The sequence below is a fragment of the Acromyrmex echinatior genome, chromosome 7, assembly GCF_024713525.1.
Source record: "Acromyrmex echinatior isolate Ae372 chromosome 7, ASM2471352v2, whole genome shotgun sequence".
Classification (NCBI taxonomy): Eukaryota; Metazoa; Arthropoda; class Insecta; order Hymenoptera; family Formicidae; genus Acromyrmex; species Acromyrmex echinatior.
In genome coordinates, this window is record NC_141858.1 from 3,698,114 (window position 1) to 3,719,489 (window position 21,376).

At 42.1% G+C, this 21,376-nt stretch overlaps 3 pseudogenes; 1 reads left to right on the top strand and 2 right to left on the bottom strand.

Moving 5' to 3' along the window:
- The first annotated feature begins 13,735 nt into the window (after positions 1 to 13,735).
- On the top strand, positions 13,736 to 14,829 carry LOC147909006 (uncharacterized; annotated as a pseudogene).
- Positions 14,830 to 16,208: 1,379 nt separating this feature from the next.
- Positions 16,209 to 17,432, bottom strand: LOC147909007 (uncharacterized; annotated as a pseudogene).
- Positions 17,433 to 18,766: 1,334 nt separating this feature from the next.
- LOC147909008 (uncharacterized) lies at positions 18,767 to 20,680 on the bottom strand (annotated as a pseudogene).
- Positions 20,681 to 21,376: the final 696 nt, after the last annotated feature.

A 21,376-nucleotide genomic window follows, 5' to 3' on the forward strand; every position in this document is an offset into this window, starting at 1 on the left:
AAAAACTACAAGGCTCCGCTTTCTTTTGTCCGGGACATAAGCTCTACCAAAGTTACAAGTTGTGGCGAGCTCACTCATTGTAGGTACTTTCTAAATCTGATCTCTAAATCTGAAAGTGGATAATCACTAATATCAGTGCCAAACATGACACTGTAATCAGTGAATGTGAGATCCCTAACCTAGCTAACCTTTATTATATGAACGAATTAATCTTATTTTAGTGTGTAAATTCAATGAATGTGGTATTAAAGATTGAAATTAACGCAAATATCAATATTTTAAGTATACAATGCTTAAACTATCTTTCTTTCTTAATGTGCCTTCCAACAAACAATACAATACGACATAATGATCATCTCATCCTTGCGAATAATAAGGATATTGTAGCGATACACTATTATCTGTGTCACTTGTTGAAAGGCACACTTTGTTGAACTTCGCTGATTATCCAGTGCCAAGTATACTACTAAGTAATTAGTGACTATCCACTGAAAAAATAAAAGTTCTTACATTTTTTCTTTTTTATAGCGATTATTCTTAAAGAAATACTTTTTGTGTAATTTCCCACAAAGAAAATAAATAATTATATTCCTTAAATGAGTTTTTAATAATAAATAAAGTATAAAAAAAGATATAAAAAGTGATTTCTTTGCATTTCTGTAACATGGGGCTTATGTCCCGCACAATTTCACGAAGTCATTTTCTTACATTTTCTTTGGAAATTTCTAGTTATGTTGTTTCTAGTTATATTTTTATTAAAAAACCTATGTGAAATTATTGTAGGGAAGTCAAATAATACATTACACTGTTTGTTTCGTTAATCTTCGGGAAGTTGTGCCAATTTTAAAAAACGTGGGGCCTATGACCTGGATTTCTCTATCATGTTAAATATCCAAGATATATTTAAATTCTGCATGACAAAACTATAACATTTATAATATCTTTGTTTAAGATATTTAGTATATTATTTCTATATTTCTTGACTTCGTAATAGCGATAAAAACGTATCAAAATTTGTAACTGCTTGATTTTCACGCGGGAATAGCTCGTCGGTCAGAACACAAAAGAAATTCATGCAGGTTATGAAATACAGCAATAACGGACAAGATATTGATTATAATAAGTGAATAATGTTTATTATAATTACAAAATAATAAAATATACAATATCAATTTTTGATAACACGTAGTAATATATTCGTGTGTGCTCGCGCGCGCGTGTGTGCGTGCGTGCTCGTGTTGTGTATGGCAATTTCACGATAATACGAGACAATGTGTATAGGTATGTGTTTTTTTCGCGTGATTCTTGATATTATCACATTGCAGTCTTGTTCGTTGTCGTCGCAGATGGCTTTTTCTAAGCACGAGGTAATCGCGAGTCGTGTGGAGTGTGAGACGACAATCAGCTGTGTAGTTTGACGCACAGGTAATTAATTCACGAGAATATAGATATATATCTACGCGGTCGCGGCGCGATATGTTAACGAGCGTCTTTCCCAATGCAATGGGGATAAAAACCGCAGAAATGCAATACATAGCGCTCGACGGCCGAACAGTGACGCGAATTACGCAGCGATGCAAATTCCGGCCCGCTTGCAGCAGGCAGCCTAGCGCAATCTGTAGCAACATAAGCACAGTTTGTTTGATAATTAGAAGCATGCAGACTACACCTCTTTGACCTTTTCATATTATGCTCTTATTGTTTGCCTTATCGGTGCACTGAGAGCGGGAGAGAGTCTGTCCTCGCATAGCTTCACTCAAACACCGACGAGATACTAGATCCTCGGTCCTAGGCAAATTTTCGTGATTATCAATGGGGCCCGGAGATAATTGAAGAATGATAAGGTTACCGACAATTAAAAATATTTATGATTATTAACATAAATATTTCGATGACACGTTATTAAATTCGTGATATTTTTATTATATAAAAGCTATATAAATAAGCATGCATACAAGTAGGAATAATAGGCGGGTTCTAACTCAGGTCCTCTGAGGGGAGCGCGGGGCGCGGGGATACTCATAGGCGCGGGGGAGTAGGCGCGGGGAGTACTGGTAGACGCGGGGAAGGGAGGGGAGGCGCTGGAAGTCCCGGCGCTATCGATGTTTACGTCCCGGTGCTATCGATGTTTACTGATATGTCGCCATGTGCGGTGTCACGTATTATTGGGACCGCCGCCACCCATCATCGCAGACGCTGCCGCCACCCCGCCGCAGGCACCATTGCCACCACCACCGCCGCGTCCCCAAATTAAAAAAATGATAGCCGTCGTTTCTGTAAAACAAAAGCGTTACATTAGCATGTAACATATAAGAAGAGAAATTCACATATATAAATTTATGATACTTACAATTCCAGTCTTCCGGCTCAGGATCAGGCTCGTACGTCGGAGACCAAATAATTCTGCTAGAAAGAAATCCCTTTCTTCCCACATGTCGACTTGATTCTCCCAGTCGCATTCTCTTTCGTTTCTTCTTATTCGCCAAGGCTATATTAATGAAGCCTCAGATCTGGATAAAAGATCGAGATACAGGCTGAAAAATGAACAAAATGAATTTAAAAGGAAAAAAAGAAAAAAAAAATAAAATAAATCTATTTGTTATACTTACTGAGGGGATAATTTGCACCCCCACCTCGTCCCGTAATTGTAGCCGGACTTGCGGCTCGTTGTCGACCATAAGGTATTGAAAAGTAAAAAGATGCAAAATCACTAAAATGAAGTGCAAAAAATCACTAAAATGTTTGATAAAAAAAACAACTTACTCCTTCCATGGGATACTCGTATCTAATTCGAATTAAATCTTGCAAGTTGCTCATCGTTGAAAAATAATCTTAAAAAAATCGACAAAAAAAATTTTTTTTAAAAATTCACAATATTATCACTTAATACTTTTACACTTTGGGGAAAAAAAATCACTCACGTTATACCGGGTGTCCCAGAGCACCCGTACCACCCTTTTAAAAGGTAGGAATGTGTTTGTACAAAAAAATGGTTCAGACAAAATTTGCAGGATTTCGGGAGATCTATCTGATGGTGACCTTGAATTTGACCTTGAGGTCCACCTTGGGCATAACTCAAGGTCAAAGTACCGTTTTACAAATGTAAACCCTTATTCATGACATCACAAATGAAAATAGCGGAAAATTTTACGTCCGAATACGTTATCAAGCCTAGGTCAAAATTACCCTTAGAGGTCATGTGGAGGTCAAGTTACTTTTAGAGCACCCGTACCAACCTTCTAAAAGATATGGATGTGTTTGTACAAAAAATAGTTCAAGCAATACTAGGTATTTACATAGCTATGATGCATCCATCTGCTGGTGAATTTGAATTCTATCTTTAGATTCATTTGTAGTCGTGTACATCGATTTTTAAAGATTCCTAATTATCAAGATCTTGAACAGTCGATGCCGCCTGTGTCAGCGTTACCCAAGATGTACCACGTGGAGGTCACAAGGTCGGACTTACACCTCGTCGGGGTGCTTTTTTAAGGTGGTTCCCCTTGCCGTCACCTTTGTTCGTACGCATGTGTTCAGTCTAGATTTTCGAAGTGTCCTCCACGTGCATGTATGCAGGCTGTTATTCTTCGTTAAAAATCATCCGTCACCCGACGAATTTCGACAGGATCTAGAGACTGAATGGCTTCTCGAATTCTGTTCTTCATGTCTTCTGAAGTCGTAGGTCGTTCGCGGTATACGAGGTCTTTTATTCTTCCCCACAAATAAAAATCCAAAATTGTAAGATCCGGTGATCGTGGTGGCCAGTTATGTGGACCATATTTACCTATCCATTGGCCGCGAAATATGCGGTTCAGTTGTTTACGAGCAATGACAGACGTGTGGGCTGGACATCCATCCTGTTGAAACCACATATTTAGACGTAGTTGAAGTGGAATATCTTCAAGTAAAGTGGGAGTTCGTTTTCGAGTAAATCGACATACAGAAAACGGTTTAGATTTTCTTCAAAGAAAAATGGTCCGACGATATGCGTATCAACAATTCCGCACAAAACATTGACTTTCCAGATACGTTGATGATCGATTTCTCGATACCAATGTGGATTCTTTTGCGCCCAATAACGGAGATTATGTGTGTTCACTTCGCCGTCACTTTTGAAGGTGCACTCATCAGAAAACAAGATACTTCTATGGAAAGTAGGTAATTGTTGAGTAATCCAATTACAGAATATCAGTCTTTGTTTATGATCGTCCAATGTCATGGCCTGGTGAAGTGACATTCGATATGGATGAAATGAATTTTCTCGCAAAATTCTATTGATAGTGCTTCTACTTATTCCACTATCTCTTTCTCGTCTTCTTAAAGAATCGGTAGGATTTACAAGAGCAGAAGCAATTATATCAGGTGCCCGTACTGCACAAAGCGGACGAATTTGCATTCCTTTATTATAATCCGGTTGGACGATACCTTTTTGAATTATCCGCCGTTGCAAACGACTGAAAACATTGCGCGAATGCGGTGTACGATCGGAATATTCATTTCGCCACATTCTTTCAGCTTCGCGAAAACTTCCAGCCCTACCCAAAACCGACAACATTAACGCAGCTTCTTCGCTTGAGTAAGACATATCTACCTATAAATGAATAATAATCCCCGAATATTGAAGTACCTAAGTACCTAGGTATAAAACGCACCTAAAAAAAAAACCGACAGTTTATAAAACTCTTAAGCGAGCAAAGGGAGAAAAGCAAAACAAACAAGTAAGTTTAGTTCAGTTCAGTTTAGTTGAGTTCAGTTCAGTTCAGTTTAATTTAGTTTAGTGTAGTTTAATTCAGTTTAGTCGATTTACTCGAAAACGAACTCCCACTTTACTTGAAGATATTCCACTTCAACTACGTCTAAATATGTGGTTTCAACAGGATGGATGTCCAGCCCACACGTCTGTCATTGCTCGTAAACAACTGAACCGCATATTTCGCGGCCAATGGATAGGTAAATATGGTCCACATAACTGGCCACCACGATCACCGGATCTTACAATTAAGAATAAAAGACCTCGTATACCGCGAACGACCTACGACTTCAGAAGACATGAAGAACAGAATTCGAGAAGCCATTCAGTCTCTAGATCCTGTCGAAATTCGTCGGGTGACGGATGATTTTTAACGAAGAATAACAGCCTGCATACATGCACGTGAAGGACACTTCGAAAATCTAGACTGAACACATGCGTACGAACAAAGGTGACGGCAAGGGGAACCACCTTAAAAAAGCACCCCGACGAGGTGTAAGTCCGACCTTGTGACCTCCACGTGGTACATCTTGGGTAACGCTGACACAGGCGGCATCGACTGTTCAAGATCTTGATAATTAGGAATCTTTAAAAATCGATGTACACGACTACAAATGAATCTAAAGATAGAATTCAAATTCACCAGCAGATGGATGCATCATAGCTATGTAAATACCTAGTATTGCTTGAACTATTTTTTGTACAAACACATCCATATCTTTTAGAAGGTTGGTACGGGTGCTCTAAAAGCCTCCACATGACCTCTAAGGGTAATTTTGACCTAGGCTTGATAACGTATTCGGACGTAAAATTTTCCGCTATTTTCATTTGTGATGTCATGAATAAGGGTTTACATTTGTAAAACGGTACTTTGACCTTGAGTTATGCCCAAGGTCGACCTCAAGGTCAAATTCAAGGTCACCATCAGATAGATCTCCCGAAATCCTGCAAATTTTGTCTGAACCATTTTTTTGTACAAACACATTCCTACCTTTTAAAAGGGTGGTACGGGTGCTCTGAGACACCCGGTATATTATCACGTTAAAACTTTCACTCGCATGCAAATTCAGCAAAAGACTGACGCTGAAAATCGATCTTCGGTGTGGTGTGGTGTCATGTACTATTGGGACCGCCGCCGCCGCAGACCCCGCGTCCATCCTAAAGTGCTGTTGTGGTGTCATGTACTATTGGGACCGCAGCCTCCGCAGACCCCGCGTCTATCCCAAAAAAATGCGTTTCAGGCAGTCACTGCAATATTATAACGCGAACAAGAAATATTAAAGAAAAAAAAGGAAGAAAAAAAATCTATATAATAAAAAAATTCTTACCTTCTCCACACCCTCTCCCTCTCCGTCCTCCTCCTCATCCTCCGCTGAATTCTTAGTCCTCTTCCTCTTCCTCTTCTTCTTCCTCCACCGTCTTCTCCTCCTTCTCTTCTTCCTCCACCGCCTTTTCCTCCTCCTCTTCTTCCTCCTCTTCCTCCTCCTCCTCCTCATCTTCCGTTGAATTCTTATTCCTCTTCCTCTTCGTCCAAACCCTCATCGAAATTGTAGATGAGACAATTGAACGCAGTTCTATTAATGCTTACTCGCTTGAGATCGTCCGTCTCATCAGCAGCCTCGATGAGGCGATAGAACAGTCCTAATTCATCTACGCGTATTCGAGTGAGATCAATTGTAATATTATCATGAATCTCCTCTAAGAAATAGGAGGAGACGCTCTCTTCTTCAGTTTCTCCTTCTTCCTCTTCCACTTCCACTTCCTCTTCCACTTCCTCTTCTTCCACTTCCTCTTCTTTCACTTCCTCTTCTTCTTCCACAGCCTCATCGAGATTGTCGAAGAGGTATTTTAGAAGAGCGCAATTTTATTAACGCGCACATGCCTGAGATCGTCTACCTCATCGGCAATTTCAATGATCCGATGGAACAGTTCTAATTGATGTACGTGTAGTTGAGTGAGATCTATGATATCACTCTGACTCTCCTCTGAGAAAAAGGAGGAGGAGGAGGAAACGCTCTCCTCTTTAGTTTCTTCTTTTACTTTCTCTTTCATTTCCTCTTCCTTCACAGCCTTATCGAGATTGTCGATGAGGTGTTTGAACGCAACTCTATTGATGCACACATGCCTGTGATCATCCACCTTGGCAATGAGGCGATTGAACACTCCTAATTGATCTATATTTAATTTAGTGAGATCAACTGTGATATTATTCTCAATATCCTCTAAGAAAGAGGAGGAGGAGGAGGAGGCAGTTTCCTCAACTTTTTGTTGTTGTTTTTGCATGTTATAACTGCACAATAAAAAATTATCATTTCACTTAATCACAGAAAATGTGCAACAATATTCTATTATTAACGCTAAAATAGTAGAATGTTGTTGCACATTGGGGAAAAAAAAAATATCACTCACGTCTTAACACGTCTTGCGCGCGGACAAAGCAGAATAAAGACTGACGTTGAGAATCGATCTTCGCCGTTGAGAAGCGAGCCTGCCTAGGATCTATAGAGGGTGGGAGGCAGTTGTATATAAAACACTTTAGATCATAAGTGCCGTCACGAAAAGTTATCGCTATAGCGCGTCGAAATAAAGGATGAATGGATGGATGGATGGATAGACGGATGGAAAGTAAAGAAAGTATATATATATAATGATATGAACAAAAAAATTTTTTATTCACATATTATTACATCATTTCTTTTTTTTACGTATTAAAAACTAAAGCCAATAGCTCGCAATCGACGAGCTGATGTTTGTTAAAAATATCACTATCGCGTATAGCGTTTTTGGACGCGATGTTGGAAAATCGCCTATATTTGACATCAACCGTATCGACGAGTCGGGTTAATCGTTACATCGATACATTCGTCAAACTCAAACATACGTCGTAACGTCGTTTCGGTCATCATTATGCGTACGGACGAAGAATTGAGACGTACGAGCGTAGCATCGTTCAGCATGCAAACGCTGACGGTTAACGGTCCAACACTTATAAAATTGTTTTTATATTCGTTTCGCAGCATCTTGTAAACATTCCATCGCTGCTCGTAGAAACCTTTCCACGTTTCGAGACACAGTTCATGTCCGCGATGATCTCCCAGGGTGATCTCCACGTAACTCGGTGGACCAACGTTGATTCCAATTTCCAAAAATTTATAGCCCGTAGTCGTCAGATTGTAACGTCTACCCAATAAACGCATCTTGCGATGCTCCATGCTGTGTATATATATATATATATACATAATGTTAAAAAAAAAAAACGTTTCTCTTGCATATAGAATGTTAAAACTTACATGTTACTGCAGTTCTTTTTCGTTTCGTACGATGCATTGCTGTCTTCAGCGTAGTACATTTTTCAACCGTTCGTACAAGCGAGTATCGCAAGACTAATTGCACCCGCGTAAATTGCGATATAAAACTTCTAGAATCGAAGAGGGGATAACTCTCCCCTCTTTTTCTAAGAATTGCGAACCTGTTGCAACACGTTTTATCGAGTCTTTCTACGTCTTTTTTTATTTTTTATTTTTTGTTCGCGAGTTTATCAATGCTTATACTTTATGATTTATATTTCGATGGCATCGATGACGTTGGTGATGAGCACGTTGGTGACTTTGACACCTTTTCTCCAGGATATTCCCAATATCTCGCTTTTTCCTCCGAAGGCGGTGGACTTGGCGGACTTGGCGACAATGGACAGTACCCCTTTCGCTCGATTGATTTTCAACGTATATATTCCTTTATTCGGTCCATGTCTTAACGCTCGTAACTGAGGCTTACGATTGAATGAAAAAAAAAGTCTAATATATACATTGCCTATATACATTGCATATATGTACTGTCAGATGTACTGTCTGATCGGACACGTCGCGACACGTTTTATCAAGTTTTATATTTTTATGTATTTTTCTTTGTCACAAATTTATACATACGTTTATATATACATTTATACATACGTACATACGTTTATACATACGTTTATACATACGTACATACGTTTATACATACATACATACATACATACATATGTACATACATACGTACTACGTACATACGTTTTACATACGTTTATACATTACAAAGGAAGGGAAAAGAAATACATAATAAATACGTTAACGTACTTTTATTTAAAAAAATTCTTTTGCAACCACCAGTTATATATTTTCAATACATTTTGTAACGCACAATTCTTAACATGTTGTCCACATCGTATAATATTAGTAACATCATAAAGATTCCATGTCTTCGTAAACTGCGTCCAAGGCCTCGATGTACATGCGTTCTCGCTCATCGTTCAGAAGCAAGTTCTGCAGCCACGTTCGTTTCTCGCGTCCCTTGACATACACGACAGCATCATCTTCAAATACAGCCATCGTAATTAGACGTTTCGCCTCGTTGTACGGGATCGTCCTGTCCTCCCATTGCAATACATGGTGATAAGCAATCAATCAGGAGGCGCAAGACCTGTCGGATCTTGTCAAAAATTTCCATGGCATGGGGCTCGTAAAAATGTAATGCGTGAGAACGGTCCTCTGTTTCAACACCGCTACTTCCTTCACGATAAATTTCTTGTTAACGATGAATCTTTGCAGATCCACGAACGTTGGCACGAGCATGTTGTCGAGAAGACTGCGGTCGATTGCGGTCGATTGCGACGTATCGTAGATCTTATATCGTGTCAGAGGTGCATCTTAGGTGATTTTGCGCACAACATTGTTCAATGGATTATACTGAACCACGCGATCGTGTATGATGAGACAATAGGCTGTTGTATTTGCGGGTACATCCTCTTTACATTCAAAGTCTAATCGCACGTCCACGGTGCCACTCTTGACTGATTCGTTCTGTCGAGAGCAATCGATGATCACGAATGGACCATTACGTAAAAAAGTTGTAAAGGTGAGACTCGGCACGAGATACTCGTATCCATAGCCCTTGCAGAAACGCGCGTACAAGTCGTACAGAATCGCACATCTGTTTTTGTCAAAATCCAGATTCAAGTCATCGTACGGATAACATTCCGAATTCAGGTAAAGTTTCGCATTGGTTAATTTGCAGTCGTCGAATCGACTTACATCCTCGGACATGACGTTTTTTCGATCTGTTTGCATAGCGAAAATAACGTAGCGCGGCTTCTCAAGCTGAGTAGCCGTCTTGATGGCTCACAAATGCTTGGTTGTGCTCTGCAAGAGCGGAAATTCGTACAGATCCCACGAACGAAAAGCCATGCTCAGATATCATCCGTTCTCCAAAGCGCGCAGCATCGACAGCTTATTTATCTCGCTCAATAACACGTGCGGCATTCGCCACTGTACTTTGAATAATTCGAGCGTTGGCTCTATCGCCGGATCTCCCGTCAGACAATTGTTGTCGTTGCACGCTCGTATTAAAATCAACTCGTGACGAGCGTTGATCACCACGCGTTTGTAATCTTCGCAAAATCCCAGCAGTACGTAGAGCGGTACACAGAAATTAAAATATCCGGCTGCAGTAGTCTGCGCATCCCAGCTGACATTCCGTAGAATCACGCTTCTGTCGGACACTGTTACATAGTTTTTGAGCGTGCTAGTTATACCCACATTTCTATTACGGTCAATCTCACCATTGAGTTCATATCGAATCTCATCGAATATGAACGCGACGCAATTATTTCCCAATGTCACATGAGCACCCTGGACCACTTTGTTCTTCGTCAGTTTTCCCTCGACATATAGAAAGCTTTCGTAAGATCCTGTTGCTGTATGGGTATTCTTATTTCGTCGCTGTACCCAAACGTGGTGTTGGCGAACGGGTTGTACGTGTGAGTCTCAATCTTGACGATGCGATCATCGAAGATCGGCTCGTCTTTAATGTTTAAGATATCAGTCATCTCAAATGTTGCGCACCGCGAATCCCAAAGACTTTAAAAATGTAACGTTCGTCGCGTTGAGTTTCTTCTTCCTGATGCAGCTGGATGAGCGAGCATTATCGAGCTGTGGCGTCACCGACCTTGTAAAGGATACGTTATCTCTCTGCGTATGCTCCGTTCCGTTCAGCACGAGCATTTCACGCTCACGTTATTACTGTCGCCGTCGTATGTGCAATCTAACGGTGATCTCTTCTCCTCGAAAATCGAGCAATCGTCCGTTTTGATCGACGATGCGTATCGTTAGATCTGTAATGCTCCGTGCGATCGGCAGGTAAATGATTTGCGTCGGCCTCTCCGATATCTTATATCCTGGCGCCACGCTCGGCGAAAATTCATGTATCGTGTGCACGCTTTTGCCGTTGCTGTATGCACCCGCGGTCACGTTGCACTCTACGCGGATAACGTTTACATTCATTATGTTGATCGACACGTCCGATTCGTGCCACCTTCGCGGCTGCAGTATACGCTTCGACGAGAATCCCAGCAGCGATCCAATGCTGTTGGACTTGTCAAAGTTTATTCTGTACGCACATCTAATCTCACATTTCATCGTGTTGTAGTTTGCGCGGAGCGTAATCGGGTATTCTTCACCCTCATCATTATCATCATCATCAGTGTTATTGTTATTGTCATCACCCACTACATCAACGGTTTCAAGTGCGTCGCGGTGCGGGCGTTTTCGTAAAATCGCGCGTTTCAGAAATTCATTTATATCTCGCACTTCGTACGAACCCTCGGGAATTGTAATTACCACGTCGTCTTTGGTGAAATAAAATTTGTTGTTCGATTCGTTCACGTTCGGTATCGTGTGATAAGTCTCAAAAATCGCCAAACCGAGCTCGTAATCTCCGTCACTCAAATCTATGGCGGGGAAGTAATTCGCCGCGAGGACGGTGCTCTTTCCGCTCAGCGTAAGCGTCAACGACATGATGGAAAAAGTGTTCGACTAATACTAAGATTTCATAGCACCTCGTCGAGCTTTTTAAATTCACGCGCGTCTACCGTTTGCAGAAACCGCAGACACATCTGTCCGCAGAAACTCTAATCGTACGTCTGATAAGACGTGCGATTGTACTCTATCGCCATAGCGTCGTTCTCGAAATATCGCACCAGTTCCTTAGGCGGTCGAAGATTACCGAAATTGTCAAAATACATGACGCGATTGTTCCTCTTCGCGTACGCTACCCAGTGAGTACTAGGTCCCGTCGCATCGTCCAGATTCATGATACCGCTTTCGTTTCGGCGCACACCGCTCGTCGGTAACGCGTTACGCATGAAAACGCCTCTAAAGTATGGTACACGCATACGTCTCGCGAGCTCGTTCAATTGTACATTGATAGTTGCGCCAGACGGCATTTTTATCGTCTTTTTGATGTTTTTTTTTCTTTGCAGCTACGCCCTGTCCATGTTTGTATGGACCGAGATACAGTCCGCGTCCATATTTGTACGGAGCGAGATACAGTCCGCGACCCTGTTCCATCGCGCGATCGTGACGTTGCAGCTCTTCGAGCTGACGTCGCGCGGTTTTGCTATCGTTTACCGCTTTCGCCACGCTGACTGCACCGCCGATCAAGGACCCGAGTGCACCCAACATTGGTAGAAACGGTAACGCACTGCCTCGTTTCGCCGTCGGAAGTATCCGCTTTTTCGCCGCCTTTTTTTTCGTCGTTTTCTTCTTCGGTTTTATGCCCATGCCGATCTTGGTCTTGGCTTTCATCGCTGCCCAGACGGCAGCTGTGGCGGCTCTCTCGCTCAGAACCGAATCTCTCGCGATGACGCGTCCTAGCGCTTTATCGGCGAGTACCTTGTCCGCCGTGTGTCTATCGGTGAGATCGTTACTTCGAGAATACGTAATGTCGTGTTCTCGGCACGCCGCGTCCAGCGGATTTATACCCGCGTCACCTCTGATTAATCGTTTCGTAAGTCGAGTGCCCGGACCGCAAAACTGATAACCCGGAATATGTAACTCGAAAGGAAGCGCGTTTATCGCTCGATTTAGCAGACTGCCGCGCGACGCCGACATTCGCTACAATCCTTTATCTTCGGTGTAGGGCCGTCGATATGCGTCCGCTGCCACGGCTGATTGTAGTGTTCGTCGCAGCGACGATAAGTTCGAATCTCCGAATCTGCCTTCACGTGTTCCGGAAGCTTGTCCCAGACGTGTTCGATATATTCACCGTACACGCGTAAGAGTACGACCTTCGGTATATATTGTAACTGCTCGGCGCTCAAATCTCAAATATCGGAAGGATGACACGGGGCGAGATACATTTTGCTACTGCGCGATTCGCGGATTCGCGCACCTTTAAAATAATCGTTTGAGAGCGCGTAATCTTTAGTGTGAGCATGAAATTCGTACTGCAATCGCTGACGATACGTGTCACAAACTGTGACGTGAAATCGCAAATGATGGGAGGCAGTGCGGAGAAGCGTAAGCACGGCGAAATGCTGCCGAGTACTATACGCGCGATCATTTGCGGCCCGTCGAATTGTGGTAAAACCAACGTTCTCATAAGTTTGCTCGAGAGTCCAAATGGCGTACGTTTCGAGAACGTGTACGTCTACTCGAAATCACTGCAACAGCCAAAGTATCGATATCTCGAAAATTTATTTACATCTATCGATGAAATCGGCTACTTTACGTTTTCCAACAATAGCGACATCGTTCCACCGAACGAGGCGCGCCCAAATTCTATTTCTATCTTTGATGACGTGGCATGCGACAAGCAGGATGCGGTGAGAGAATATTTTTCGATGGGTCGCCACGCGAACGTTGACTGCTTCTATCTTTATCAGACGTACGCGAGGATACCTAAACATCTGATACGCGACAACGCGAACCTGCTGATCCTGTTCAAACAAGATTGTACCAACTTGAAACACGTTTACAATGATCACGTGAACACCGACATGTCTTACGACAAATTTTGCATGTTGTGCAGTGACTGTTGGCAAAAAAAATATGGATTTTTAGTAATAGACAAGGATAGTGCGCTTAAAGACGGGAGATACAGAAAGGGATTTAACGAGTTCGCAATACTGTAACGTGACTAGTCGTTGTTGATACTTCGCCAGAGACGAACATGGCTGATGTGCGCGAGCGTGAAAAAATCGCGAGAGAGATCGAGAAGACGAGCGAGTCGATCCGCAAGAAACATCGCACTCTGAAAACCGGTAGAATCGAGGAAGACATGGCATTGGACAGACATTTTAAGCCTATTATCAAACCGCTGCGACAAATCGTTAACAGCCCCGGTGTGCACGCGATAAAGAGACAGTCGCGCGACGATGACACAGGGTCTGCCTCCAAACGCGAGAGGAAGGAAGAAGAAGAAGAGGAGAAGGAGGAGGAAGAGAGAGAGAAAGAGAGTGAGACGTTCGAGCGTTCCGCGATTTCGGATAAATCCGATGATCGATCGCACGATCGTACAGCCGATAACCTCCACTCCGCGTACGATAATCGTACCGACGATAGAATCGTTGGATAATGTTTTCGAAACGACGGACGACTCGCTAGCAACAAAGGTTCAAAATCAGTTGCAAACGTCGGAAGGTCGAGAGGCGTTGCAAGCCGGCTTGGGTCCGCTGGGTCAAAAGTACGTCGAGGCTGTCCTGAGGGGAGCGCGAGATAAACAGAAGAGTGGTATAGATTATGTATACGGCGTTTACCTACACAAGGATGGATTGATGTTTGGCAATAAACGTTTCGACGTGGATGATGCTGACAACATAATTATCGACGGCGTACGATATGCTGGTTCGCCCGGTCTTTACGAGTTAATTTTCAAGAGAATTCCCGACGATCTCTTTTACACGGAAGACGATATGAACAAATGCAAGAGCATGCTGCTGGCGACGAATGCGCACAAACACAAGCATCATTCACAGGGCCGATTATTGAGCAACAGGGGATACAAGTACAAATACGTAATCGCGCCGTTGATGTCGATCACACCCAAGAAACAGAAGAAGAAATCTGGAAAGGGATTACCTCACGCAATGAGATTAAATGACAATGCGATCGATTACGTGCACTGGGACGATCCCAACGAGCTGGTGGATCGTCTACGATTGCTCGACGCTTCGCACCGAGCGGGCAACAACGCTCACGACAACGAGATGCTGTCGATTATCGAAGAACTTCGCGAAGCCGGTCTTATTATAAATTAAATTGTGTATCGACGAAACGAGTCAGTCGAGTGGCGTCAGCGAGAAAAAAAAAACTTTTGGTCTTTGTATTACACGTCGAATCATGAAAAAGAAATCCAGCGAAAAGAGAAAAATTCGGAGAGACGTCGACTCGTCGAGGAATTGCACGCTCCGGCGAGAAGAAATTTTCCATGAAGACGCGTCATAGTTCGAGGATACGACGATTTATGGCAGGCTGATATTGTCGAGATGCATCCGTACTCGAGTTTCAACAGAGGCCACCACTATATATTCACCGTCATCGATGTGTTGAGTAAGTACGCGTGGGCCGTACCGCTCAAGAGCAAGGATGGAAGCGAGACGGCTGATGCTATTGTTGAGATAATTCGAGCAAGTGGAAGATGTCCTAAAAATTTACAAACGGATATGGGGAAGGAGTTTTACAACGTTGGTGTGCAGAAAATCTTGAAAAAACACAACGTTAATTACTATTCCACGTATTCGACATTGAAAGCGTCGGAGCGGTTCAATCGTACGCTTAAAAGTGACATGTGGAAGATGTTTACACTCAACGGCAATTACAAGTGGATCGACGAGCTGCCGCGTCTCGTATCAGATTACAATGCGCGCAAGCATCGCACTATCGGCATAACTCCCGCGATCGCCGAAAGACTCTTGGACACGGTGTACAGCGTGATAAAAATTGCTGGTCCAGCAAAATTCAAAGTGGACGATTCGGTACGCGTGAGAAAGTACAAGACGATTTTTGAGAAGGGTTATACACCAAATTGGACCACCGAGGTGTTTACGATCGTTAAGGTGCAGCCTACCAATCCCATAACCTATCTACTCGCAGACTATCGCGGAAAATCTGTCGCTGGTGCGTTCTACGAGCACGAGTTGCATCGCGCTACTCATCCGGACGTGTATCTCGTGGAGAAAGTACTGCGCAGGAAGGGAGACAAGGTGTACATCAAGTGGCTGGGATTGGGGGGGGTGGCTTCGATGGATCGCACAATTCATGGATACACAAAAACAATGTCATTTGATAAAATTTTTTTTTCACATATTTTTTCTACATGTAAAAAAAATATATCAATATAAGTATATAAAAAATATAAGTATATAAACGTTTTTTTATTACTTCCCATTCATCATCATCATCTTCGTTTTGGAGTATACAAAATGTATCATTATTTGTAACAATTTATGTATGGAGCAGCATAAATGATAAAAAAATAACACATAAAATAAGTAAAGTAAATTAGAATACTAGTATATAATACGTATATAAATGTTAAAAAACATGCGATATATATTATATGAAAGTACAATAATCGTAATACATAAAAAATTATACTTGTATAAATGTAAAAAAAAGGTGTAAAGTACAATAGCAATACATATAATAGCAACATATAATATACACAATACATATATTGCATTACAAAGGTATCCGCCAATGTCCCCATGGTAACGTCTCCGTCGAGTCCGGTACGACATATCGTTTGTCGTCGTATGGACTCAGAGCGATTTTCGATTCGGATATCGTGTACACCTCGTATAATTTAGATCGTATACACGATTGACGGCGAGTCATTTCAATCTCTTCGTTCAAACATCGCGTGTAATCGTCGAACGTTATCGTTCGCGCTACGACTTACGCCTTTCGCTTTTTTAATGTCCTTCTTGCCATCCACTCTCGCCGCGTACATCTTCGCTCTAAGTCTAACAAATTCGGTCATTAATACACCGTTGTTTTCATCCTTCATCAGGCCGAGTACTTTTTTGTTCGCGAGAGGCATATCGTACACGTTGTCTGCCGGGTAATCGCTCGTGTCGAATCTAGCGATATCACGTTTCATAGTCTCGTAAACATTGTCGCATTCTATATAGTAAATGAGACTATCCGTGTCGGTGTACATGATCTTGCATTTGTCGCGATACATCGGTGACATGTATCTCGTGATGAAATTCGTACAAATAGACTTTCGATATGTCAAGTATGCACATACCATACGTAAATCGGCTTGTTGAATTTTATCTCGAGTTTGCGCATTTCAACGGCAATCAAATTTTCCGCAAAGACGCTGCAGCTGTGAAAATTCGGTTTCGCGATCATTGCCTCCGCGCCGTACCGTCCGTCCCATTTTGTTATTATTATAATTTGACATCAACGTGGTTGCGCACATTCTCCATAGTTTTGCCGAATACTGCGTTGTTCATTAGTTTATATAAATTTTTTTCGAAATCGTTTTTCGCGGACGTTCTAAATTGTGTATTGAGTTTAATATAATCGTGAAGCCATGGAGATTGCGCGAATTGTAGTATTCGATGGATCTTTATTACGCGAAGATCGTGACGAGTACATTGCTGCAGGTTGCGGTAATGGATGACGTAACGCTGCTTATCGTACAACGTCGCTAGAAGTTTATCTTCGCGCTTGCCAGGCGGTTTATCGCGCGTTGGACAGAAAGGTAGGTCAGTGTGTCGGTCGTGTAGATGCTGCGGATATTCGAGATCAACCTCGAGAATATAACCGGTAGGTGAATCCGGAGCGATCGCGCTCACGTTAAAGTTCGCAACGTCTTCGACCCACCGAAATTCGGTGTATGGTAAAGGTTGACACATTGCTCATCCGTACAGATTATTCACATCGTAGTACATCAAGTACGACGACGGATCGAACGAACACTTGTTATTAGCCTGCGCGTATCTGCCGGAGCATTGACTGAGGCCACCGCGTATACCGCGCTCGATGAACATGACCATATCAATGTCAGTGAGCAACTCGAATCTTATGCGTGTAAATTTCAGCATGGCGTCCCACGTGAAACCTGGCAATGTATAGTAATGCGCGGGATCGAGACAGTAACTCGCGATGCAGCTATTGCGGAAATTTTCGAAAATGTCTGCTAATAACAAGACATCAGTTTTCAAGTACAGATCACTGTACTCGCCGAGCGTTCGAATGGAGAATCGCTTCCAGATGTTCACGACGTGAGCGTAATCGCTCTCGGATACTGTATCGCCTGTCAACGAACTGAAAAATAATTCGTGCGGTGATAAGCGCGTGTCCTGCAATTTTTCAACACAATCAATGTACTCTTACGGAAAGACACCTTTTCGTGTGAGTAATTCAAATTCTTCATCCGATAATGTTGGAAATTCGGAACGTACAATTTTTAATTTATCTTTATCGAGATACGACGCCAATTTATCAAGGCTTGCATTGAAAAATTTGAAAGAATCAATGAATCTTAATTTTATGCAATTTTTCTGAAAATTCTTTTCATTTGCGTCTTTGGTGCTATCGACATGTTTAGTGAATGAAATATATTTTTCTTTAGTTATCGGTAGTATATCTACACGTCCATCGTACGCGGCAACAATTTCCTTAATTATGAAATGTGCGTCGTAGCCCGATAAATTGTGAAAAACGGTCGGAATATAAAATGAATTTTTATAATTTAAATTACAATTCGAATGCGCTGGACCACGATATCTACCGGTGAGATGACAATGATTGCGGACCCTCGTATAGTCCGGCGCGAACGGTTTCTCACAAATATGACAACGCGTCGCGCTACGGTATGCCTCCAATTGTTCTTTCGATAACGTTTCCATGGGTACGTTGGCGGATACTATATTTTTCACTCGATGCGCCAAATCGTTGAGTTGTCGCGTGAACCACGCTATACAGTCTTCATCGCGATGGAAGTGATACGACGATAACGCGTCATCGTACGCACATCGCACATAGTAGCCTATGTTAAACTCGTCATGCTGTTGATACGCGTACGATGATGCGTCTTCCTTGTCGGATTTCATCTTGCGTAAGCATTCCAGATCGGCGTAGACGATGACGGCACTCGTTCTCGATTGTTATAGTTGTCGAATTCGAACCACCTGTCGTCCTCGCTCGGCAGTCGGATAGCGGAGTCGTTCATCTTCTCGCAGTCCATTACGTGCGACTGCAATTTTTCGTTGGCACTGAAATAGTGCAAGCATCTGAAAAAAGAAAAAATTATAACTATTATCGTTATTTTATTAGTAAGATGGAAAATTATAATAATTTTTTTTCATGTATACTTACCGATCGCAGAAAAATTTCCTGTTCTTTTACCCACTAATCTGCGAGCTCACGAGACGGGATAGGTTTTTTATCCACGCAAAATGTCCAACACCGTTGCGTGGATCTTGCACGTACAACACGTTGACGTGTTTCTTCTTTTTTTCATTGGTGAGTCGCAGAGGAAGAATCTGTTTATTCTCGATGCCGTACACGTTGATCGACACCGCGTTTAACCGTTCAAATTTATAAATATCTTTTAAAGTCACTGGAAACTCAATGTTTGCGAGATTCAGTACTGTCGTATAATGCGGATACGACGATTCCCGATCCGTATTCTTTTCAGCCGGATACAGCGCGGCGACCACCGACCACGCGAAGCACGCATTGCCCGTTGAACGCACACTGATCACCGCTCGTTTCGTCGCTATTTCTCGTGGCACTTTGATGTGACATCCCGCGTGCATTGGATTATGCTTATTCACATTCACTATCAAATTGAGGATTCGCGACAATGCCCATCCGCTGTCACGTTCCTGGAATTCTTCGAGCAATGCTAGGATAGGCTCGATGACACGCTGCTCGTACCACTCGCGCAAATCGATGTATCGGTATATCTCTTGTTCTTTGTAATTATGCTCTTATGAGCACGTTTATCCTTCGTCGCGAACTCACCGTTGAACGCGGTGTTCACTTTTACGCTACCGTGTCTTTCTACAGCGTCTCGTACACGCTCGAACACTATTTCTCTCGCGTCTTCCAAAAACCGCCGCGGCTCAATGTGATTAGAGTTTATCACAGCACCTGTCGATATACGGCTTTCAAACGCGGCGTCGATCTCTCGCCAGACGAGAGATCTTTCGTCGCGACTCGCGTACTCGCCACTCGCGTACTCGCCACCAACGTGCACGAAACGTCGCTTCAATTCCAACTTTGCACACACGAGTCGCGCGATTCTCGTCACCGCAGATTGTCTGTATCCAATGGTGAGACGTGGACGCTTGGCACGACAAAGCAGCTCTTCGAGCTGCTCGATGCATTCGTCGCATCGTTGCAACCATGAGAAACACTCCACCAGAGTAGCGAGCTGGCTACACTGTTCCAACAGTTCGCGTTCTACTCGCTCGTAGTTTTCCATGTTTTTTTTTTTAATGTGTGCAAAGTGGACACATGCTGCATGAGGTTATAATGTACAAAGGTAGTCTGCAATTGGTGCACGACCAGCCGTCTAGCCTACCGAAAGAACCGATCTCATGCACCCTGACGTGACGACACAAATTTTTCTATGCGATCCATTTCATACTCGCTCATATCACTAGTACATCCACTATCGTCGGACAGTATTTCTTCATCGGATGACTCTTGGTTCATTATATTCTCAAACGTGTTGCAACAGGTTCGCAATTATTAGAAAAAGAGGGGAGAGTTATCCCCTCTTCGATTCTAGAAGTTATATATATATATATATCGCAATTTACGCGGGTGCAATTAGTCTTGCGATACTCACTTACGTACGAACGGTTGAAAAATGTATTACGCTGAAGACAGCAATGCATTGTACGAAACGAAGAAGAACTGCAGTAACACGTAAGTTTTAACATTCTATATGCAAAAGAAATGTTTTTTTAACATTATGTATATATACACAGCATGGAGCATCGCAAGATGCGTTTATCCTCTGAGGGGAGCGCGGGACGCGGGGGGTACTCAGTGGCGCGGGGAGTACTGGTAGGCGCGGAGAAGGGGCGCGGAAAGTCCCGGCGCTATCAGTGTTTACTACCGCCTATTATTCCTACTCATACATTTAATGATATACAATAATATCTTATATATTGCCGAAAAATTACAATTTTTCTTCTGCAGTTATCACGTCTATTGAATCAAACTCGGATGATATCATTAAAATAACAGTTTTAAATAAAAATCGAGTATTATTATTAAGCTTTAAACAAATGTACATGTTTACAAAACTAATAATTTATAAAATTAGTACCGTATTACTAATTTATTATTTTTAATCAATTAAATTTTGACAGGTACGCGAATTTTTATAAACGCCCAACGTCTTTGAGTATCTCGTCGGTGATTCAAGCAAGCGTTAAGTGACCGGAAAATGTTTTCTTGGCCGCTCGGCGTATATCAAGAGACATGGGGACATTCTAGATAACATAACTTTCAATAAATTATATTTATATATCTCATTAATCAATATTATAATTCATGTCAAAACATGTGATAGTTAACGAGAGATTAATTATTTATGATTTTTGAAGCGTAGCCGAAAAAAATTAAATTTTTTTTGCTTTTCGGCAGCAAAATTGCCATAAAAGATTTGTTTGCAGGAAGCTGTTTCGAAATGACATATTATAAGGCATATTAAAAGTCCTGACAGCCAGTGAACTTGAAAGATTTTCCAGATTCAAAAAACTGATTAAAAAAATGCAATTTTTCAAAAATATCTTAGAAAGTATTTATTTTATTGAAATAAAAGTCATTATTAAAA